General features: G+C 39.9%; 1 protein-coding gene across 8 annotated transcripts in view; it reads left to right on the top strand.

The window, feature by feature from the left end:
- The window catches only part of GNG2 (guanine nucleotide binding protein (G protein), gamma 2), a 154,854-nt gene that overhangs the window by 85,177 nt on the left and 44,926 nt on the right, over positions 1-24,751 (top strand). Inside the window, exon 3 of one of the 8 annotated variants that reach the window (XM_011999733.1) lies at positions 10,517-10,637. The exons of the other annotated variants lie outside the window; for them this stretch is intronic. The gene's annotated coding sequence lies outside the window, so the exon portion shown is untranslated. The remainder of the gene's footprint in view (positions 1-10,516; positions 10,638-24,751) is intronic. 8 annotated transcript variants of the gene reach the window in all.

Here is a 24,751-nt window from a genome sequence, read left to right as displayed (position 1 = left end):
AAAGAAAATAAATTAAAATCCAACGCAAGAGAAAAATTCAATGCAGGAGAACCGTTGTGGAAACAGGAAAGCTTGTCATCACTTTCTGAAAGGACCTATTTAGTTTATTATGAGCAATCAGGGATACTTTCTTCAACCTGTTTGGGGTATTTATCCTCAGGAAATGATGGTAAAGAAAATGAAAACTTTCTTTAAAATTGTTTACAATAGAGCTAAAAGCAAAAACTATAAGCAATTTACATACCCAATAGTTCAGTGAAATATAATGCTTTATATTTGAAATATATTATTTCAAATATATATTTCAAATATATTATTTCAAATAATATATTTCAAATATAATCAAGTGATTATATTCACCTCCAGTTTAATGTTAATGAATCAACAATAGATATTAAATGTCTTTTAAACAAAAACACACAGAAAACAAGGTTATATGTTGATTGGTTGACCAAAATGTATAACAGAGGCTCCCAGCAACCTAACTCCATATTTTTGCTAGATGCAATGTTCTGTGTTTTTGGCAATTTATAGAACATAACTACCATGAATAATAAAAATTGATTAATATGTGGTTTGAGCAAGGGCGTGGACTTACGTGCTTACAGCTGCTCAAATATTGTTGATGATATTCAAAATCTTGGGTAAGGCAGAAATCTGTTTTTAGGTTATTGTATTTTTTTAAAAAAATATGTTTTCCCTATGGCAGTTCTGGCAGAACATACACAGTTCCAGACCTCTATGATTTTCAGTCTTTTCTGGAATTTTTCAACTCTCTTATTCTTTTTTTCCCCTAAGGTCAAGAAGAATATCATTATTTGAGTAGCATAGACCTGCACAATAAATCCTTACAAGATGGCAGGGACTTTCACAGATGTACTCAATATTTTCCCTTGTGTCCCTGCAAGGTCAGAAAATGAAAACCACCACCAATTCTATGGTTTGGGAAGAACTCAGATAGTGGCAGGGTAGCTGTGACCCAAACCCTAATCAAATAACTTTGCTACAAATAACAAGGACTCCAACCTCAGAGAATTTTGTTCTGTTCCCAAGCTGTATCCACCATGGGCATTCTTAGTTAAAAGCAGTAGTCAGCAGCTTTGGTGAACTTTACCATAGAAGGAATTTCTCAAAAGCCATGCAATGCTCAGAGAATCTTGGGAGAGCTAGAGAATCTTCAGACATGCATGATGAGTAGACAGAGTAACACTCAAATCACACCACAGACCTGATCCTAAGAAGGTGCCCCACCTACCTCTATTGAATGCAAACACCACAGCTCACACAGCCAACACCTGACCCTGGGTGCTCAAAAACTGCCACTGGGATTGCTGCCACAGCTGTCCCTGAAAGTCCAAAGTGGCTGCCATCACACCCACATCTACCATCACTGATTCTCCACATTACCAGCTTCCAGTTAAGGGTCTGGCAGGAGCCTGAGTGTGTACCTGTACCTTAGCTGCAAGGGAGCCTGGGAAATGAATTTTAGCCTCTGCTTCAAAACCTAGGAAGAGAGGGAAAGGAGGGGAAAAGAATAGTAAAAGTGCCTTACCACCTTGCACAGGCTGTGTTAGAATTCTTTACAGAGAGGGATTCATTTGTGGTTACTCAGAGCATCATAGGGAGAGGTTGTTGGGATGAACTGCCCTGGCCCACCCACTCCAAACTAAGGCAGTTGAAGCATGATTCGTGCAGGGGCCTGGGCTTCCCAGACTGATGTAACTGCTCTGTATATATCCCCCTTTCACTCTAGTGTTGAGAAAGAGAGAAACTAGATACAGTGATTAAAAAATTTTTAATACCAAACTTCAAGCTTTTTGACTCACTCATGCTCCAAAAACAAGCGCAACATCAAGACTCTAAAGATGTTTGTGTCCACGCCCATTGTGAGATTCAAGTCGAGTTTTCGGTGCCATATTTGTGGCTTAGCAAGTTGTTGATCAGCTTCATTTCTTTAAAAAATTATTCTTCTGAAGGCACTTTGTGCTCATTGATATATGAGACCTCTTCAAACAGTTGCTACGTCTGCCTGATTGCCCAGCCAACTGGGGACACACAGAACACTATGGTTTGGATATGTAGGTTTTGACAGATCTTGACAGATAAATGTAGATGGAAATATAGCTACACTTAAAAATATTTTTTCCTTGGGCTGTAACTTGAGGAGGGGAGAGGAAGGGCAGTATGTGTCCAAAGAATGAGATCAGGAATAGAGGAGTTGTGGAGTAGAGGGAACGGGGAAATAATAGGAAAAATGGAAAATGACCCAGGGTTAAGAGAACTTGATCACTGAAACAATTTTCATCTTTTGTTTCTGTAGTTTTCTATGGTTCTTGTACTTATTGGGGACTACAATTAGCAAGATAGACGCATTATCTTGAGCAGGATTCTGTCTTGTGTATATCTTTATATCCCTCACAGTGTCTAGTGTAGTGCTGGGCACATGGTTCTTAATAAAGGTCTGAATGAATGACCCCCCAAAATTTTTTTCTTTTGCCATTGTATTTAATATTTTTCAGTGTCAACTTCCTGTTATGTGAGTGTGAGGGGTTGTGGGAGGTGGAGGAGTTTGTATTCTCTTCAACTTCTGACTCGGTTGGCTCGCTGCATCCATGCTGCTGAATCACCCCATCACCCAGGGACTGGAAATGGTTGGTCCCAAGTAACTATTTACCTTTCACTGTGACCCCAATATGGAGAAAAGTCTATTCTTGTTTCCTAGACACTTAAGATTCAATAACATTTGAAAGAATTATTTACAGAAGTATATTTGTTTTACATTTTTATTGTGAGATAGCTGTGGTTTTCAATCTTTGAGGCAGTTTATATTTTCTATTTACCATATAAATGAAAACTACAGTAGATAAGTACCTTGAAAATAAAAATGATCAGGACCTGTGTTAAAACTGCAATACAATTTTCATCCTAAATACCTCACTACATAGTTTGGCTGAACTTTTCTGACCATACCTTTAGATTAACAGTGAAAAAATAAAAATAAATGTAGGGACATTAGATCCACCTTGGTTACCTTTACTCTTTAGTCTGAGTGACAAGATAAGTTTCAAAGGAGTGGAAACTGAATTTGCCATAGACGTCAACCATGGCAACAGAGGGGATATTCTTTGGCAGGGCAATATGGTTTGGTTGTGTCCCCACCCAAATCTCATCTTGAATTGTAGTTCCCATAATCCCTGTGTGTTGTGGGAGGGACCAGGTGGAAATAATTGAATCATTGGGATGGTTTCCCCCATCCTGTTCTCATGAAAGCTAGTGAGTTCTCACAAGATCTGATGGTTTTATAAGGGGCTTTCCCCCTTTTTGCTCGGCACTTTTCCTTGCTACTGCCATGTGAAGAAGGATGTGTTTGCTTCCCCTTATGCCAAGATTGTAAGTTTCCTGAGGCCTCCCCAGCCACGCAGAACTGTGAGTCATTTTCTTTATAAATTACCCAGTCTTGGGAATGTCTTTATTAGCAGCGTGAGAACAGACTAATACATTGGGTACCATTCGGTTCAACAGAGAACTAAAACAGATAGCATTTTCCTTCTTTACCCTTCTCAGCCAGTAAACTCAGAGGAGACTCTTGCTATCACTTTAATTCACAGAAGTTGCTAGAATCTGGGCTTTCCACATGAGACAAAAGTTTTTACTCTCTGCCTTTCCTACCACCTGAGCCTCAGGGGCCCTGCCCCTTTCCTCCTGCTTCTTTGTTTTACTATTTCATATTAAGCTTTGCTTTTTTAAAAACCTACTAGGAATGAAGACATTGTGATACATTTTATGTACTATACTTACTGATATATAATGAGCCTATTCTCTTTCTTTTTGTTTAAAATTAGTATTCTATAAATGTAAATTTATGCCAGAAGCATGATTTGGTTTAATCAATTTCCTGAGTTTTTACTTTTACAGAGTGGTAAAACTGGATTAGAATGCCATTATATCTTAGTGAAGAACAAGAATTTTTAAACCTCGCAGTGGCATCTCTAGAACAATAATTCCCCGCACTTTGAATTGGAAAAGATTTCTTTTTAAATAACATTTTATAAATCTCAATATATTATAGGATAGGAGATGTACTTTTAATATCCACTGGTTGAGAAAGCTATTAATTGTAAAGTATTTTTAAATGAATTTGCATTTGATCTATCACACTGCCATCTCCCTATAATCGTGAAAATAGAACATATGTGTGTAGAATATATTTTGCATGCAGCCTGCTGGAGAATCTTTTACAGGGACTCCGTGACTTTATCATTAAGCCATGCTGGAGGCACAGGCATGACAGCTCCTGGATTTTATTCAGGCTGACAGCCACTGCCAAGTCTCCTTGGACCAAGCTAGCAATGAATTGATGGTGCTATGGGTGAAATTGGTTCCTTCCAGACATGCTGGCCATGCTCCTCTGACCTGTCATTGATTTTTGAAGTGCTGATTCATTCAGACGTTTTTTGAATTATATAAAAATACATGTACGAACCATTTTAAACAGAAAATAAATCATCCTACAACTATTTGAACACATATTTATGGCTAGATTCAAAAGCGTTGAAATTAAGGGTCTTGAGTAGAAATATAATAACAATAATAGCAGAAGAATTTCTGCAGTGAGAATTCATTTTCCTCTCTGCATTTGGTGCTCAGCAAAACTAAACCTTTATTGGAAAGGAGTCCATTCCTCCTCCATCAGAGATTGCATTTAGCAAGGAAACAATGGACAGCTTTACCCAGTGTTCTGTCCTTTTCTCATTGTCAGGGTGTTCTTCTGTGACATTTAATTTGAACCACTGCCTGACTCAATACGTAACAATTTGATCGGGTCAGATAGAAAAGGTAGAAGTCTTTTTTAAAGCAAAGGATTTTCATTTGAAGGTTTGATAACCAAATTGATTCCTGGCTCCTGTGATCCCGGTGATGTCCCCTGGATTCAGTCCCCCTCTCCTCATCATTAGTGGTATCCTCCTGAGGAGAGAACAGAATACCCTACACTAACTTTAGTTGCTGGTCTTTACCAGTTTGAGGTTGGTATAAAGACAGAACCAATGTGAGACTAGGCTTAGAGTATAAAGTTGGTATGTGCAGGTTGGGAAATAGGCACTAAAAATTATAGAGTTGACTGGGTCATGTATTAGTTATCTACAGCTACATAACACATTAACCCAAATTTAGTGTCTTAAAACAATAAACATCTATCGTCTAATAGTTTTGTGGGTCTGGAATCCAGGGTGGTTCCGGCTCAGGCGCCCTCACGAAGATAGAGTTAAGGTGTTAGCCGGGGTGGCTGTCATCTGAGGCGTAAGTGGGTCTGGAGGATCTGGTTTTAAGCTCATTCATATGGCTGTAGGCAGGAAGCCTCAGTTTCTCTTGGCCGGAGCCTCTCCATAGACTGCTCATGACCTGGCTTTTCCCAGAGCAAGCGATCCAAGAAAGAGGGCCCAAGAGGGAAGCCACGGTCTTTTGTAATGTAATTTTAGAAGTAACATGTCATCATTTCTACAATATTCTGTTGGTCACACAGGATGTGAATACCAGGGCAGGGCTTACTGCAGGTCATCTTGGAGCCTGGCTACCACAGGCCCAAATGCCTAGTTTTTCTAGAAACCATGGAGAGCTGCATTCTTTTAAGTCTGGTGCTATGTCTAAGGACAGACTCTTGGTCAAGTTAATAAAAATGATCTGTCATATTTTATTTTCATTTATTTATTTATTTATTTATTTGAGACAGAGTCTCTGTCGCCCAGGCTGGAGTGCAGTGGTGCGATCTCAGCTCACTGCAAGCTCTGCCTCCCGGGTTCACGCCATTCTCCTGCCTCAGCCTCCCGAGTAGCTTGGACTACAGGCACCCTCCACCACGCCTGGCTAATGTTTTTGTAGTTTTAGTAGAGATGGGGTTTCACCGTGTTAGCCAGGATGGTCTCGATCTCCTGACCTCATGATCCAGCCGCCTTGGCCTCCCAAAGTGCTGGGATTACAGGCATGAGCTACCGTGCCCGGCCCATATTTTAAAGTTTTTTATATATATATATATATATATAAAAAGATACACGGGGTGGGGGGGGGAGAGAGAGAGAGAGAGAGAGTGAGAGAGTGAGTCTTGCTCTGTCACCCAGGCTAGAATGCAATGACGCGATCTCAGCTCACTGCAGCCTCCACCTCCTGGATTCAAGCAGTTCTCCTGCCTCAGTTTCCTAAGTGGCTAGGATTACAGGAATGTGCCACCACGCCCAGCTTTTTTTATTTTTTTATTTTTTTTTAATTTTTGGTAGAGATGGGGTTTCACCATGTTGGCCAGGCTGGCCCTCAAACTCCTGACCCAGTGATCCACCCACCTCAGCCTCCCAAAGTGCTGGGATTACAGGCATGAGCCACCACACCTGTCTAAAGAAAATTTTTATACCTTTGCTTTTATAATGTAAATTTGACTGTTATATTTAAGTAAAATACACTTATAAAGTGTAAATAATACTAGGGTACAATATAGAAATCAAAATTTTCATGTAAACTTCTTATATAACCATAGTTATTAACAGATATTTACATATCACTATAGAATAAAGAACTGCACTATTCTGAATCTTTTTTTTTCACTTAACAGTATATTATGTATATCTTTCAAGGTCAGTATATAAAATTCATTCTGTTTTTTGGCTGCATAATATTCCATTGAATGACTCTGGCAAATAGAATAACGTTACCAGAATTATCTAACCAGTCTCTACTGTTAGACAATTGAGCTTTTTCCTTCAGCTGTTAATAAAATATGAATCGTGTTTGTACATAAATCTTTTTGATCTTTTTGTGCTGTGCGAGAATTCTTCAGGGCAAATCTTCAGAAGGTGAATTTTCAAGTGAAAGGGTATAGACATTAAAAATTCAACAGATATTGCTGAATTATCTGCTAAAAATGTTGTACCTAATTACACTCTTTACAATGGTGACAAAACTGGCACCAAAATAACATCTTCCTTCTAAAATGAGCCTCACTCGACTTCGATATACCTTACGATGATTTTGAGGAAGGCATGGTGTCGTACTTGGCAGAGGAGTTTAAGGCCAAAAAGGAAAATAAAGGGTCTGCTGTAAGATCATAGTAACCATCAGGGATTGCATAAAGGACCCAGTGAGTGGCTGATTCGTAGGCAGAAGCAGCCCTTCAGAGCTGCATGTAGCTCCAGGGCCCAAATTTGACTTCTCCCCCTTGAGTAGGAACACTGAGGATGTTTACATACCTCATTTGTTAATGAGCTAAACTCTGACATCTTCAGGCATCTGTCTGCGCATTGATGAAGGCACTAATAGCCAGAAATGAAGAGAAATGGATTATGGAAAGCTGGCTTCTTGCAGTTCTTCCCAACAGCCTACAACCATTTCTTTTTGAAAATCCCACTGTTGCTTTGGTTGATACCTCAGACTCAAGATCCTTTAAGCAGCATACAAATAGAGAAAAGAAATGCATTGAGAGACCAGGACTCTGAAAGAATGGAATTGATCCATTCATTCATGGATTCATTCAACAATGAATAAATATAGTTCCCAGCATGGTGAGGAAGCTAAGATAAGCCATATGTATGTAATTGTGAAATAAGACAGGCACCAGCATGGAGGTTCCTGTCTAGTGGGGAAGATGTACAATCATCACAAATATATATTTTAAAACTGTGTTTATGTCTAGAAATTAGTATTCCAGGAAGCCAGGAAAATGGAGATCTGCAGGATGAATTTGAGGTCACTAAGAGAGTTGCTGGTAGAGTCATGACAGGCAGAAAACAAACGAACAAATGGTTTGTGTGCAAAGGCCCTGAGGCAGGAAAGAGGGGGGGTTAGCTAAGGAACTGAAAAAGGCCAATGTGGTCAGAGGGAATCACAGCAAGAAATGAGGCTGAAGAAGGAGCTGGGAGCCAAATCATAAAGGACTGATACATTTTCCTGGAAGCATTTTGAGAAACAGAATTCAGGATATGGAAGTGTTCAAAAGCCCAGGGATGGAAGGAAGGGGGAAAGTGACAGCCACTGGGCAGGAAGCGAGAGATCTCAGCTGGGGCAGGAGATCTCAAGGCTCTATTAGCCATGTACCTTTTACCCCTCATTGTCTACCTGGGCGTCATGGGCAAACACTGCTGTGCCCCATCTTTGCACATGGCACACGCTTCGGAAGCTGAACAGCCTTGCCTGAGCCTACTTTTACCATCATGGACTTAAAAGTCTGTGCCCCACTTTGCCTTTCATCCACCTGGGAGGATTTCAACAAAAGTCCATGCCTTGTTCTATTAATTGAATTACAGAGGAAAGGCCCTGGTGCATTCAGCAAACCTTAATCCATCTCCCCATTACCCTAAAATGTTCAATGTTGTAAAAAGCCCATGGCAGCATGCCTCTAGAACAGCACTTAATTGACATAATATGGGTCACCTGTCTACATGGAATTAGCTGGCAGAGCTTCCAGAACAACCTACTTTCCTCCCTTCTGTCTTTAGTTTTTGAACTTCTGAAATGCATCACTGCTACTCACGTCAGTTTTGAGCCATTATTTAACAAAGAGGTGTACAGTTGGGAACTGCTTCTAGCTCAGAATTTGTCTAGTGGTGCAATTCGGGGGTGAGAAGGGAATGTGGTCAGGGCCCTGGAAGCTGGGGCAGGGGCTTGTCAGTACCATTGGTCAGCTTCGGCATGTGCAGCAATGAAAACAAAGTGTAATGTGGCTTGGTGTCATGCTTTAATGGAATAAGCCTTATAAAAATCCTATGTACATGTGTATGTATGTGTGTGCTTGGGATGGGAAAATATGAATAAATTCTGTTATGGAGTAGGGAAGGGAATGGTTATCAAGGCCTATGAGAATGAAGTAGTCCCTAACCAGTAACTTGGTGGTTCTTGTGTCCTGACTTGGGAAGTCACAGAGCTGAATGGCCAAAGATGTGACCTTAGAGACCTATTGCCCGAGTTCAAATCGTGGTCCCACCACTTACTGACTGGGAAATCTTGGAAATTTAGTGAACTTGATCTGAACTTAATTTTCTTCATCTGTGGAATGAGAGTAATGATAGCTTTTTTTTTTTTTTTTTTTTAGAGACAAGGTCTTGCTCTATTGCCCAGGCTGGGTTACAGTGGTGCTATCATAGCTCACTGTAACCTCTAACTCCTGGGCTCATGTAATCCTCCCACCTCAGCATCCTGGGTAGCTAGGACTACAGGTATATGCCACCAAGCCTGGCTAGTTAAAACAAAACAAAACAAAAAACATTTATAGAGACAGGGTCTCACTGTATTTCCCAGACTGGTCTCAAAACTCCTGGCCTCAAATGATCTGCCTACTTCGTTCTCCCAAAGCACCAGGATTACAGGTGTGAGCCACCATGCCCGTCCTGATAGCCTTTTCTTATGTTTTTGTTGTTGTTGTTATTGGTAGATTAAAGGAGTTGAAGCATGAAAAGGGCTTTATATAAAGTAAATGCTTAGTAAATGAAAAAATATAGCTAACAGTGTCAGGCACTGTTCTAGGCGCTTTACATATATTAACTTATTTAATCTTCCCAAGCTCCCAGGAAATATGTGGTAGTGTTACCATCCCTACTTTCAAGATGAGGAAATGGAGGCACACAGGTTAAGTAACTTGCCCAACATCACATATTGAGTAAATGACAGAACTGAGACTCAGACCTGGGCAGTGTGGCCCAGAGTCCAAGCTCTTGACCACTTTCCTGCACTGCCTCTCAGTCATACATAAACGTTAGCTTTCATTATTCTTGGGAGATGGGGAAGAAAGAATGGGGGATATAGTAGGAATGGCCAGAAAAGGAAGAGAGCACTAAGATTCCCTTGTACTTTAGGCAGGACTGTGAGCTGCTCCCATCTTCCACCGCCACACCCCAATCCCCAAAATCCCTTAATTCCAGTGGCTCAGCCTAAATACTGAGTGTATGCTGATAATGTTACCCCCTCCCTGACTCCAGTTAGGTGAGGGAAAGACCGTTGCTTCCTGCTGTTGCTCAGGCTGCCCTGGTTGGTGAAGGTTGAGCAGAGGTCTTTCCAGAGATGCCCGACACCATTTCCAGGACAAAACTCCCCTTGTGGGTGGAATCCTGTCGACTTTCATTACTGCTGGGCTTCTTCAGACAAACCAGTGCCCAGGGGTAAAATTCCCAAAACAATTGCATAATTGGCCAAGTCTGACATTCTCAGGAGAGCTATTCCCTACAGGGTTAGCAGCCTGGATGCTTTCTTCTAAGATGTCAATGATTCTAGTAGGAGGCCAAAGGCACCACACAGGTGAACAACATCGTGTGGGCAGTCCTTACAAAAACGTTACCTCAGATATTATGCTGCAACCTGTATTTCAGCTACTGGCTTGGTTTTGGGGGTGGGGATGTGCATGTATGTGTGTGTTTTGTTTCTTTGAGGTGGAAGATAGCCCAAGAAAAATGAAAACAAATGTTTAAGTAAAACTGCTGAAGCTCACTAAATCTGCTAGAAATTAATTAATTGAACCCGTAAGCTTATGTTTCTGCTTTCAAAGGGATGATACTGTGAAGTGTTCAGGAATGAAGTCTCAAGAAATCTGCTACCTAGTTTCAAATGGTAGGAGAAACAGAGGGACAGGGGAAGCAAAAGTGACCATTGTTAACTCTAGGTGGTTGGTATGTGGGTGTTCCTTGTTTTATTCTTTCCCCTGTAATGTATGTTTATATTTTTAAAAAGTTAATAAGTTGGAGGATGATAGAAGCATTAAAAAGTAGGCCAGGTGTGGTAGCTCATGCCTGTAATACCAACACTTTGGGAAACTGAGGCAGTAAGATCTCTTGAGGCCAAGAGTTTGAGACCAGCATGGGCAACATGGCAAGACCTCGTTTCTCAAAAATGTTTAAACAAGAAAATTAGCCAGTGTGTGGCTTGTGCCTGTAGTCCCAACTGCTTGGGAGGATGAGGCAGGAAGATTGATTGAGCCTGGGAGACAGAGGTTACAGTGAGTTAAGGTTGCATCACTGCACTCCAGTCTGGGTGACAGAGTGAGACCCTGTCTCTAAAAATAAACAAATAAATTTATGGGGGAGAGCAGAAAGAACAGGTGCTATGGGATCGGTAGGATGAGAGGACAGTACAGGATGAATGGTCCTTTCCCCCATGTCATCATCTTTGGGATCAGGGAAGAAGGAGAGACGTAGGGAGGAGGTCTAGAAGTTGTATGGAGGAGCAACAGATCAAAAAGCAGTGCTCTTGATAAAGGAATAAGCACAGAGCTCTTAGTACTGCTGTAAAACTAGAAGTTACTGTGGGAGTGGAGGTGACTTCCTTTAAGGTACATTTATAAGTTCTATTATTAGGATCAAAGTACTCTATATTCTCCCTTAAAACTGACCACCAACAATGTATATAATTATTGCATGTATATAATTTATGCATATGTTGCATATATAATATATGCATATGTTACATATATCCAAATATTTTTTATACATATGTTTCATTTCATATATATGAAAAACAATGGGAAGAATATCACTAAAATTTTATCTGTAGGTAAGAATTTCCTTGTGTGCTTAAAACTGGGAGTCACTCTATCCAATACAAGGTTAAAGGTCTTTTGTTTGCATGCTTGCCTTTTTATCTACTTTTGCAGACGATATTGAAATTGCAATCAGCTTGTTTTTGGGGGAATGGAGTCATTCCATATTGGCTCTTGAGTATGTCTGCCACCACTCTGATTCTAGCTGGAGGCTGCCAGAAATGACTGTGCCATTGAATGGAGTTATTAGACAACAGAAAACAGACGAGTCAGACCAAGGTAGAATGGAAAAGGACTGCCGTCTCAGGCCATTTCACTATGTCTGAAAGAAAAACTGATGAAGAAACACAGGCCACAGTAACCATAGCTCCTGCTTTAATCCTTTCTCCCTGAATCTTCTTGAAGGATCCTTGTGCTAAGGGTTCCCAAGGTGTGGGAGGGATTAGAATAAATGCTGTTTTGGCAAGAGGTTTGGTAAATCATCTCGGGTGTTAAGTCCCGTGTAAAATTATCTAATAGTAATGAGGTGTCAGCAGTTTTTTTTATCTATTTAAAGCTTTAACTAGACCACATGAGTAATGTGCTTTCAGGTGCTTATCTCTAATTAATTAATTCATTTGTAAGTGAAATACCTAATTAAAGCAGTCTAAGGGAGCTCCTTTGCGGCCTGGATCTGCTACATCCAGTAACAAAGAGAGGTCTTTGCTGATGCAACTTGTTGAACTGATCCTCATGGGCTTTTAGCTTTATCAGATTTCATTTGAAGAGTTCTTCACGGTTTTTGTGTTTTCAAGTGTAATACAGACCAAATACTGGCCTTTGATACGGACCAAAGTCACTCATTTATGCATAACTGTGGAAGAAACCTGAAGATGGTATGATTAGGGTCTTAATAAAATAGGAGAAATGGACAAAGACAATACATGCGCTGCCATCGTGCCTTTCTGTCATGTACACTGTGATCAGGCAAGGCCAAAGAGCCTGTCACTCCATGACTGCTTGCTTGAGTTTAAAAGTTCAGAGTCCTTTCTTTCTACTTAGGAGTATGCTTTGCCTTTACTTTGTCAGAAAACTATGTAACCCAAAGTATTTACCATTTCACTTCGGCTACTAAGAGATATTGGCCATGTTTAGAGCTTAAGTGTATGAATCAATTCAGTTTTCTCTTCCCTGTACTACCACTCACCTTCTTTGTACTTTTCTTAGAATAAAGGCATCATCCTTAAAGAACAAGAGCCAATGCCTTCTGTGAAGGGCAGTTCACTGGCTCACAGATAAGCATGGCAGCTTTGGATTGAGAAAATTCTGTTTTGTCATATTACACCTCTGCTCCATTATGAGGGAGAGGATGCATTTGAGTGTAATAATTATGACTAACTTACAATGTGTTTTGCTTCTTGTAAACTGTTACTGCCCTAAATATGACAAATGGAACAAAGAGCTTAAATGAATTCACAAAACACACCTAAGCTGCTCTGAGGATATGGGAGGGGCTTAAAGAGGCAGCAAGAAAAAAAATTGAATTTGGGGTAAATGGAAAATTAGGGAGGGGAAATGGGTAAATATGATACGTTAGAAACCATCTGTTCTCTTTTATAAAGTGACTTTTTTTTAAAAAAAAAAAAAAAGAAAGAAACAAAAGTCTTCCTCTGAAATTTTAGCCCAGCCCTTAAATGATTTCTCCTCAACAGAAAGTTGATATTTTTCTAAAATATTTTGTGACTAAATGCTATTTGGGGGGGGAAAAAAAAGTGGTATTTGCCTAAATTAGTGCTTTGAAAGGAACACATACTTAGCCTGAATCACTTTTGCCTACATATGTGAATTACGGGTCCTGTGTTTAGAACTTAGGAAACAGCTACTGTCCTGTGTTCCCAGACAAAGACACACCACAGAACGCTACATCCAGGTTTTTGGGTTCTCCTGAGACTGTGGTAGTAGGTTACAGGTAACAATATTTGTTGTGAGTTAAACCTGTCCTAACTGTCATTTTCAGGGCAGGAGGCATTACAGTTACATAGTAAAACTATAAAAAAAAATTAAAAAGTCAACCTCAAAGATAAACTCCTTAAGAACAGGGGCCTATTCCTGTTTGTTTCTTTATCCCTTACTGTACAACATACTACATATAGTAGGCACCAAAAGAATAAAGAATTATTGATTGAGTAAATGACATCACGCATCATTCTACCTATGTAATCACTTTATTTCTGTGTAAAATTTTCTATGTTGAGTGGTAGCTGATAGTGTCTAACCAGAGGCTAATTTTAGACAGAGAGCCATATTTTACATCTATTATTATTTCAGCTAGACGCAAACACCGAAATTGAGTGGGTGCTGGAACACATCCATTATTTGCCCCCTAGAGATAAATGGAGTAGTTGAGAATAGTGCACCGTTGGCAGAGATGGTGGGAAAATGTGCACATTGGCTTCCCACGAGGACCTATTTTGTGCTAAGTTATTTCATATTTCGGTCTCTAGGATGCCAGTGTTATAACATCTCAAAATGCTAAAAATTTTCCACTAAAATAATCCCGGAAAAAAAAAGAGACGGAAATTAATCCAATTAAACTTCTCTCCTGGGAGAGCGGATTTGTAGCTGGCGCAGCTTCAACAGTAGCCATTGCGGGGGAGGAAGCCAGGAGTAGACGACCCAGGTGCTGGGAGGCCTACCTGCCTGCGGTGTGGTGGAGCAGTGCCAGGCTGCTGTGGACCACACCCAGGTTGGTGTAGGTATCCCAGGGGTGCAGTGTGATGGACAGGGTATGTCAGGTAGTAGATAGTGTCAGGGTTCCAGGGCCATCTGCCAGCTTTGAAGTGGCCTCCCATGTAATAGCATTTATTAAAATTCAGGGAAGAAGGTCTGGCCACTGGAGACTGAGGCCTGGCAGAAGACCCAGCCAAAACAGTGGGATGAAGGGAGCATTATCTGGGTGACCAGGTGTTTCTTAGGTCCCTGGCTATGAGGCTTAAGGAAGCAAAATCTGTTTCAGACCTCACCCATTGATGGAGATCTGATTTTTATCTACACTGCCAGGCATGTTCAGGGCTGGCTTGGGCATTGGTGGGCAGAGCCCAGTGAAAGCAAGGCTGTGGCTAGAGGGGAGGATGTAGGAGTTAGGAAAAACATGATCTGATGGACTTTCCCAAACCTTTGGTAGCCCTTAGGCATGTAAGTACATCCTAAGCTAATCCTTACTCTTTCAAAATGATATCTCATTTCTGAAATTTCTTCCATCATAGTGAAAAGTCCCCAAATGCTCTGGAGCCAAAATATCCACCAGTCAGCACGCTTCCCAGTGAATCCCAGCCGCTGCTGCGAAGAAGGATAAGGAAGAAACCATTTTTCTGTAGCTGTACTTACTGGGCCCCAGGTGTAAAGCACAAGAAAATTGCATCCCATTTGTCAGACAGCAACGACATGGCTGGTTGCCTTCATACTGCAATCGCCTCTATAATCTTCCTGTGAGACGTAACATCCTCCAGGGAGAGAGTTGGAACCTTAGCCTAGTGCAGAGTTTATTAAAACCATGTCTTTTTTTAAATCACTTCACTTCCAGCAAACAGTATAAATCTTGCACACACTGAATTACCTCTGATTAAAGGTATTTAGGATGAATCAAGGGAGATTTCTTGTTCCCTGAAAGTAAAAATCAGACTTTTTTAAAAAAATCATACCTTTGAGATATTTGGTCATGATTATTTTAATCACAAAGGAAAATCTGAACTTTGGATTATTTTCTTATTAAGCATCAGAAACACCATATTAAAAACTGATAAATGGCCGGGTGTGGTGGCTCACACGTGTAATCCCAGAACCTTGGCAAGCCGAGGTGGGCGGATCACCTGAGGGGTTTGAGACAAGCCTGGCCAACATGTTGAAGCCTTGCCTCTACTAAAAATACAAAAATTAGCTGGGCATGGTGGCAGGCGCCTGTAGTCCCAGCTACTTGGGAGGCTGAGGCAGGAGAATTGCTTGAACTTGGGAGGTGGAGGTTGCAGTGAGCCGAGATCGTGTCACTGAGCTCTAGTCTGGGCAACAGAGGGAGACTCCATCTCAAAAAACAAACAAACAAACAAACAAACAAAAACTGATAAACCAAGCCTCACTACATCCCTCAAAAGTGAATACAAAAGCTACAGGATAATAAACCAGAAACGACAGGGGCAAAACAGTGGGCTGAAAGCCATCCCAAAAGCATTTTTATTAGACAGTGTCAAAAACACCTGCTGAGGTGGTGACCTAACAAGCTTTGGCCGTGTCGCCAAGCTGTCTTCATGCTCGTGGTAAAGAGATGCACCATCTCCACTCTGCAAAGAGCTGCTTTTGGCCAATTTTGCTTCTTAGTTGTCCTTATGTAGACAAGAGTCCCAGCTGAGAGCATTTTTCCAAAAAATAAAGTCAACTTTTACCTCCTTCATTAAAAACAAAAAGCAGATTTTGCGGTTGCGTCTTGATAAAATGAGGCAAAGGGTTGAATCCACATTTTAAAATTATCTATCCCAACGTACACGAAGATATTTTCTAAAAATAAAAGAACAGTTGTTCATCTGTGGTGTGACCTCCATGAGAGAATACTTGCCTTGTATTTGCAGGCTCTCTTTCCAATAATTTATGCTTGTGAAAATAAGTAAAAAAATAAATACATTAATTTATATAACACAAAAATAAGACAATTTATACTTGGAGATCAGCTACAGAATAGAAACTAAAGCAGATTTGTTACTTAGGCAAAAATAAACTACGAACTTGCATCTGTTTTCTTATTGCCTTCATTGTAAAAGGGTTTATAAAAACAAGTTTTTAGAGAAATTTTTGGAGAAATTCTTGTGTATCATCATCAAGGAAATAGAATTTAGAACATTTTGTTTTGTTCTGGTTTTAGTTTTGGTTTTGGTTTTGGTTTTTGAGACCGAGTTTTGCTCTTGTTGCCCAGGCTGGAGTGTGGGTGGCATGATCTCGGCTCACCATAACCTCCGCCTCCTGGGTTCAAGCGATTCTCCTGCCTCAGCCTTCCTGAGTAGCTGGGATTACAGGCAGGCACCACCACGCCCAGCTAAGTTTGTATTTTTAGTGGAGACGGGGTTTCTCCATGTTGGTCAGGCTGGTCTCAAACTCCTGACCTCAGATAATCCACCCACCTTGGCCTCCCAAAGTGATGGGATTACAGGTGTGAGCCACCACGCCCGGCCTAGAAAACTTTTAATGATTTTACTCTAAATTTTATAATTTTACTCTAAATTTTATAACTTAGAGTCTTCATTAATTTAAATTCTATTGATTCACAATTTGCTTTATTTCAGAAGTGACTGGAGTGGTGTTTAATATTACTCAAAAAATCTTTTCTTCGTAGATAAAAATGGAAGTGTTTAATGCAATAATGTGAAAACAAGATTGTAAGAATAATGCTTAAAATGTTAAAAGAATAATTTGTTTTTGAATATCTTTAAAGTCTTTAAAGATAGCTCTTTACATATAAATTTGCACATGCCAAACAAAAATTGTTTTATCTAGCCTTTCAAGCAGGTCCCCAGAAGAAGTGTTTTATAGCGAATCCAGCTCACATACTATGAGTTAGCCTCAGAACTTAAAAGTAATACATGTATCCCCAATTTGGATGTTTTAGACTGGTCTTTTTCCTTAGTTTGATGACTGAGGTTTGACAACATAACCAGTCCCAGCTAGTGGGTTCCTGGACCCTGAATGAAAGGTAGATTTGTAAGGCAGCTGAGCTTTGGCTGACTGAGACTCGTTTGTTTGAACACGTTCCGCCCTAGTCATGGATACGGTCCAGTAACTGGATAAAGATAATGAGCACTGAACAGCAGATGTTTATCAGACAAAACAGAGATCATCTTTTAACACTCTGTTGCTGAGGCTTTGGTATAAGTTTATTTAATAAATTTTAACCAAACACCTGTTTATGTACCAGATTCTAGGTATTTATAGTCAAATAAAAATAGATATGCCCCCTGTCATGGAGTGTACAGTCTATCTGGGGAGAGGAAATAAACACACACACAATTAGATATAAACCGTTCTCACTCTGTATCTGTTGGGGATTGATTCCAGGAACCCCCTTGGAGACCAAAATCCACGGATACTCAAGTCCCTTGTATAAAATGATATTGTAGAGTTGGCCCTTTGTATCTGGGGGTTCTGCATCTGAGAATTCAACCAACCTTGGATCAAAAATGTGGTATTTGTGGGATGTAGAACCTGCAGATACTAAGGACCATGTTTGCAACTAACGCAGGACTGATTGCAAGACTTGAGCATCCTCAGATTTTGGTATCCACAGGGGTCCTGAAACCAATCCCCTGAAGATATCAAGGGACAACTGTATTTGCATGTAACTTATACAAACCCTCCCCTATACTTTAAATCATCTGTAGATTACTCATAATATCTAATACAATATAATAATTATAATACTTATAATACCTAATACAATATAAGTAAATAGTTGTTATACTATAGTTTTAGAAAATAATTACAAGAAAAAACAGTCTGTACATATTCAGTACAGATATAACCACCCATTTTTTCCAAATATTTTCCATCTATGGTTGGTTGACTTTACAGATACAGAAGGCAGAATATAATTACAAATTATGATACAGAAGTACTCTGAACAATAGGAACAGAAAGCCATGAAACATGAGATACAATTGGAAAGACTGACTTTGGAGAGAATTTATAAATGGAAAGGTCCAGGTGAGCATCAGAGATTTTGAGCTCTTAGAATAATGTTCCTTGAATGGTTCTTATTCCCTCTTTCTGTTTCATACTATGTAGGCAGTGGAAGATGCCTTCACCATGAATTTTATCTGTGTTACTGCCAGTATAGGTGTCTATCTTTCTCAACCAACACATCGTAAATTTCCATAGCCCTGATAAATTGCAACTGTTGGGGCCATGGAAACATAGGAGCTGGGCTGCTTAGGAGAACCTGAGTTCTTTGGGTGGGGTGAAGGGTGTGGTATCTATACATTTCATTAGGATTAGAGTGATATTGGTTCTGCTGCAAACATTGCCAAGAAGTCACCATATTCCTCTGAATAAGTCACTTAACTTCATTGAATCTCATTCATTCTCCTATAAAATTAGAGAATTCAGATGAGGTCATCTCTGAGGTCCTTTTATATTCAGTGTCCTAAAAGGCTGTATCGTATAGTGAAAAAATGTACAGACTCGGGAACTAGATTGTGAGGGGTGAAATCCCAGCTCTGTCACCTGCCAGCGATGTAACTAAGTACATTTCTTAACTTCCCTGTGCATCCTGTTCCAAAACTGTAAGATGGGAGATAAAATAGTTTGCACCTCATAGTGTTGCGAGAATTCAGTGAATTAATCTAGTAAAGTACGTAGTGCCTGCCTCATGGTATGTAAGAAGTGTTAACTGCTATTACTATTCCCTGAAAGAAGGTCACTTCTTCTAAGGACTGGACTCCTGTAGAGGCAGAATACTCGAGACCCTGGAGTGAACATATAAACAAAATATTGTATGGGAACCAATAACTGACATTTCCACAATTCTTACCAAACCTCACTTTGTGTTAGGCATGTTTTAAAGCACAACTTTTTATTGTTGGAAGAAGGCTCAAACCACAGAATGCTTTATTTCATGCCCACTTCTTCCTTAGCACACAGGCAGGTAATTAAGCCCCTGAGGATGGGGTGCACACAGGATATTGAACTAGTGCTTTCTTCATAATGCTTTCACACCTGTGGCCAGGACAACAAAGCAGGAGAAATCGATGCCATTATTTCAGAGGCCGAGAGGTAGATTCTCTTATGCCAATGGGTTTTTGCTCTGCTTAAGCAACATGAGACCTCATAAATTAAACTTGAAAAGGATTTTTCAAATTATGAAAAAATTCATTAAAAATGTATAAGCATTAACTTCAGTTGACTTACTGTATCATAGAGATTCTGTTTTAATTAAACCCATACAGATTTGCAATAAACAGCATCATTTTCTCTTCATTTCTTAACACACCCAATCTCTGAAACTCTATCATTTTGTTCCTTCACACCATTTTCTTTAGCATTTTCTTCATAAATGATACTGCCTGGACTCAGTTATATTATGATAAATGGTTATTAAATGTTTAATAAAGAATGAATTAGTAAGACTTTTACATTTCTTCCATGTTCTGTGTGTATATACATGTTTGTGTAATCCTCTGACAGCTAAAACTCTGACAATTCAGACCACTGTGATTTGGGGATGGTTGAAATAATGGAGATTACACTTTCTTATAAAAGAGAAGAAACTACTTTTTCTGTGAGAAACTAGGATACTATCATGAGAAAGAAATTGCTTGTGGATCTTATAAAACAGAAAATGTAGCTTTTTAGATAAAAGGAAAAGGAGAAGAGAAAGACAAGAAATTAAGTTTCCTTAGCAAAAATCTAGTTTCCTGAAACTTTTCTGGAGACCAGGCCACTAGAGTCTCTCAGTGTTTTTCGCTATGGATGACTCCCTCTTTTGGGGATGGTGGTAGTTGGCAAGGGGGAAGACTCCAAGGGATAGCAGCAGCCAGCTCTCCTCTCAGCCCTGACAACCACACCCTGGCCTCTACCCCTATCAGCGGCCATCCAACACTGTCGCTTTTGCCTTAGAAAAGCAGAGTTCAACCTTTCTGACAATTTCCACTGCCCCTCCTTTGTCCCTAGCCTCCTATCTTCCTCCCTTGAGCCTTCTCCCTGTCTTGGGTTTCTCCTCCCTCTCCAAAGACTTTTCAGAAGGAGCTCAGTTTTTCCTAAAGAGTAAGAAACAAAAGAGTCTTTCTGTGGGAGTCTGTTTAAGACATAACGGACTCCTAGTTATAAAAGGCCCTTTCATTCTGTTTGCTGGTATGTGTTTCCTGAGCAGCCGGGGGTGGAAAGTCTCAATAGAGTCCAGTCAAAGATTGCAACTGCAAATTTCCAAGGCTGCAGGGTGGGGGCAGAGAAGAAGGGAAAGCCTTGTGTATAATGCCATGCAGACACTTTCAGCAAGACTTACTCAAGGCAGCCCCAGGAGCTCTGTCTTTAAACATGCCAACATATGTTTTGTTAGCAAGGCAGTTCTTTCTGGCAAATAACTTTCTTTATGGTTTCCCATGTACAGGGTGGTTTTGTTTTTCACAAAATACCCTTATTTAAAAATGACAACTGAGCAGAGAAAATAATAGGCATTAAGCAGGAAATGCTTGGAGCCTGTCTAAAGCTTTTTTCTCTTGTGGGCTGGCGAATTGCTGCCATGGGAAGCTGATGTGTTGCCGTTTCTGTTGGAACCTTCAAGATGGTGCCCAGAGTGAGAGGGAGCATTTCAAAGAGGATTCCTTTTTGCTCTTAGGTCTTAAGTTAGAATTACGTAGGGGTAAGCACATTCAAATCAGAAAGTTTGAGATTTGGATTTGAACTGTGGAGGTTAAGAGAGGGTTGGTGTAGAGATTCACATTCTTTGAAACTGTGAAATTGGATGGTTAGTGTTCACTTATCCGCATACATACACAAATATATGTATACATGTTTACATTTTTATATTCTGTATTGGTAAATATGTGTGTGTGTGTGTGTGTGTGTGTATATATATATACACACGCATATGTTCTTGATTTTGATTTAAGTAAATAAATATTTGTTTGGCAGACCTTAAATGGATTTCATACTATCTTAGCACTTTCTTAAATGGAGAAATTGCCACCATGTGCCAAGATAATTATGGTAAAAGTTTCACTTTATTTAAAAAATATGTATATAGACATGGAATGGAATATAAAATGTATATGAATTTAAGATAAAATGGAATGCAACCCTTGCTTGGACAGGAAAGGATCCCAGATTCTCTGGGTTAGGGGTGGACTCTTCTCTCAGCTTCAACAGGCTCTGGGACGCCTCTGCCTAGGGCTGATCATGCCCTAGGAACGGGCAACAAAAATCAGAAAGATTCTCTGCTCAGAGATACTGGAATTCCTACTTCCCACCCAGCCTTCATTCTGTAGTTACAAAATTATGATCCTTTCCAGGTCTCTTTTTAAATGTGCATATTTCTTGATAGGCTTAAGCTATTGGTCATTCATACCTTATGAATTACTTTAAGCAACTAACGTCATACTGAGATTGGCTTCATAGACCACAGAAGCACCTTTGGGTCCCTAACTGAGGTCCCTTAACAGTTTTGTAGACTAGAGCAAGCCAGTTAATTCACTTGAGCCCCAGTTTCTTAATTCTGAAAATAGGAATGATGACACCCACCTAGATATCACATCATAGCTATGAAGTCAAAATGGCAAACTATACATGGAAGACCCCTATTAAATTATGAAGTACTATTTATATATCAGTCATCACTACCAATCATTTTACTTGAAATTAGTAGTACATCATCAGGCTTATTCATTTGAGTTGAGGTTAGTTAATAGAGAAGAATGGGATGGGAGAGGTAATTTTGAAATATAAAACATTTAGGAAGATTGGGCCTATATGTGAGAGTCTTTGGGCCAAAGTGAGAGTCTTTGCTGTCTGAAGGTATAATACTGCAGGTCAGGGGCAAACAGGAAGAGGAAGAGAGTCAATGCCACAGCAAACTTCTGCTCTGTGATTCAGCAGAGGAACTTTGAGGAAGAAACAGCCCCTGACAACCTAAGTTGCTCTAAGGAGAAAAGTCCATGATGAGATTCATCTTAAATTGTTAGGCAAGCCGCAATACATAGACTGAGATGCAGTACTACTATACTACGGTTCTGCGCATGGCATTTTCCAAAGCCAGGATCTACTGAAAGTGTGAATAATTGGAGGTAAACACCGGTCTCACTTAGCATCTAGAAAATATCCTGTTCTCGAGCACGTCTGACAATGCTGCCTGTCATTTCTGCTCTTGTGTTCATCATCCTAATAACACACAGCAGTTGTTAAGCTTGCATTGTGTACAGGTCACTATTCTAAGCACTGGACATGAACCATCTTCTTTTATCCCCACAGTAACCCTAAGAAGTATATTCTTTAACTCTCATTTTATAAAGGATTCAAAATCACAGCTGGATAGGAGGGATAAGTTCAAGTGTTCCATAGCACTGTAGGGTAACTAAAGTTCACAATGATTGATTTTGTGTTTTCAAATAGGTACAAGAGAGGATTTTTGAATGTTCACAATGCAAATAAGTGATAAATGTTTGAGGTGATGAATATGCTCATTACCGTGATTTGATCATTGAATGTTGTATACATGTATGAAAATATCACTGTGTACCCCATGAATTACTATATCCAATTATATTATGTAATTAATATAATACAATACAATTAACATATACAATATAACATATAATGCAATATAACATATAATACATGTCAGTTAAAAATTTTTCAAAAATGCTCCCATTTTACAGTTGAAAACCTGAGACTGGATGTTTAAGTAACTTGACCAGTTAGTATATGGCAGAGGATCCAGGTGACAATAGACCTGAATAGATTCTGGGCCTCTTTGAGGCTAACCTCTTCCCAACTTATGGTATAGCCATTGTAGGTAAAGATAATTAAAATGTGTACAAGATAGGAAGCGCTCAGAATCTGCTCCTCTGAAAATCAGAGGACGATGCCTTCTTGGGGGCCTGCTGCTCAAATTCTCTTATGCAAGACTTGACATTGAAGTCCTTCATTTTATTTTATTTTTTGAGACAGGGTCTCACTCCATCACCCAGGCTGGAATGCAGTGGCATGATCTCAGCTTACTGCAACCTCCACCTCCCAAGTTCAAGTGACTCTTGTGCCTCAGCCTCCTGAGCAACTGGGATTATAGGCATGCACCACTATGCCCGGCTAATTTTTGTAATTTTTTTTTTTTAGTAGAGATGGGGTTTCACCATGTTGGCCAGGCTGGTCTCAAACTCCTGGCCTCAAGTGATTCATCTACCTCTGCCTCTCTAAGTGCTGGGATTACAGGTTTGAGCTGCCACACCTGGCCTGAAGTCTTAAATATACTTGGAGAAGTGAGGATGAAGTAGGGCCAAAGAGAAAAAGGCTCCAAGGAAGTGATCAGTTGTTTTTGTGTTTAATTTTTTTTTTTAAACTGAATAGATGACTGAGAAAACAGAGGTCTAGGGACATTGAGAAGGCAAAGTGTCCATTTTTTTAAAAAGAGTCCACTTTTTTTTAAAGAAACATTATTTAATGAGTTCTCAATCTGATGATGTCATTTTTCTGTCTTCTGAAGTCTCCTGAAATCATCAGTTTGACTTTATGTTTGCTTCTAACACCAAGCTTCACCAAGGAACATTTAAGCTTATTTAGGGAAAAAAAAAGTCATGAAGAACAAAGCAAAAAGCAGATTTTAGATCTTAACTTTCACAAATATTCCATCTCTTCCCTTCTAAACAAGTCATAGAAACTATGGCCAAAAGTAGACTCCTGTGTAATTTAAAAAAAAAAAAAAAAAAAGCGAGAGTTTATATCTGACTGTGGAATGAGTTTTGGACTAATTTTTTTCAGGAGTCAGAGTAGGATGGCCAGGAACAGAGGCCACCTGTTTGGTGCTCAGCACGCCGTGAGAAACCCAAAATGACCTTGATACTTGCCCTTGCCTTCTCAGGTTGAGACAGCCAAGCGTAAAGACGTTCCCCTAGAAACCCCGACCAGCCTGCGCACTGGGCCGCTTGCACGCTGGGGTGGAGCCTCAGGAAGTTGGCGCCATTTTGCTGGGGGGGGCGGGGAACCTGGTCTCTCCTGTTGTGGGTGGAACCTGGGATTTGGTCTCTGAGCGTGAAAGCCTACTAGCAGGACTGTGGCTTTGCTAAGAGTCTCTCTTTCCCTTTTTTTTCTTTTCACCCAACACACCCTGTCCTTCTCACCCTTCAAAGTATCTGCAAGCCTAATTTTTCATGGTTGTGTGACAAGGACCCTGTTTTTAGTTGAACTAAGGAGAAAGCCCTACAACAATGTTTTGTCTTTCCCCGCCGTTAGCAGTTCCATTTGGTCAGATAATTTCATTTAAGTGGACAGTCAGTCCAGCAACATGATAAATAATTTTGTCTAGGATCAAATTTCTATTACTTATCCGAAGCTGATGTCATTTTGAATTACAGTCATCACACTTCTTTACTCTGATCCCATTCTCTCATTTAGTAGTATTAAAATTTTTCCAATTCACGTTTTATTTTGTAAGTCAGGGTCTCATGTTATTTACTCAAAAGTCACGTCTTTTGAAGTCTCTCATGTTATTTACTGTTATTCACTCAGTGGGTCTACTTCAATTAA

Source organism: Mandrillus leucophaeus, unplaced genomic scaffold (genome assembly GCF_000951045.1).
Source record: "Mandrillus leucophaeus isolate KB7577 unplaced genomic scaffold, Mleu.le_1.0 Scaffold60, whole genome shotgun sequence".
In the NCBI taxonomy this organism is placed as follows: domain Eukaryota; kingdom Metazoa; phylum Chordata; class Mammalia; order Primates; family Cercopithecidae; genus Mandrillus; species Mandrillus leucophaeus.
This window is presented reverse-complemented; position numbering and strand designations above follow the sequence as displayed.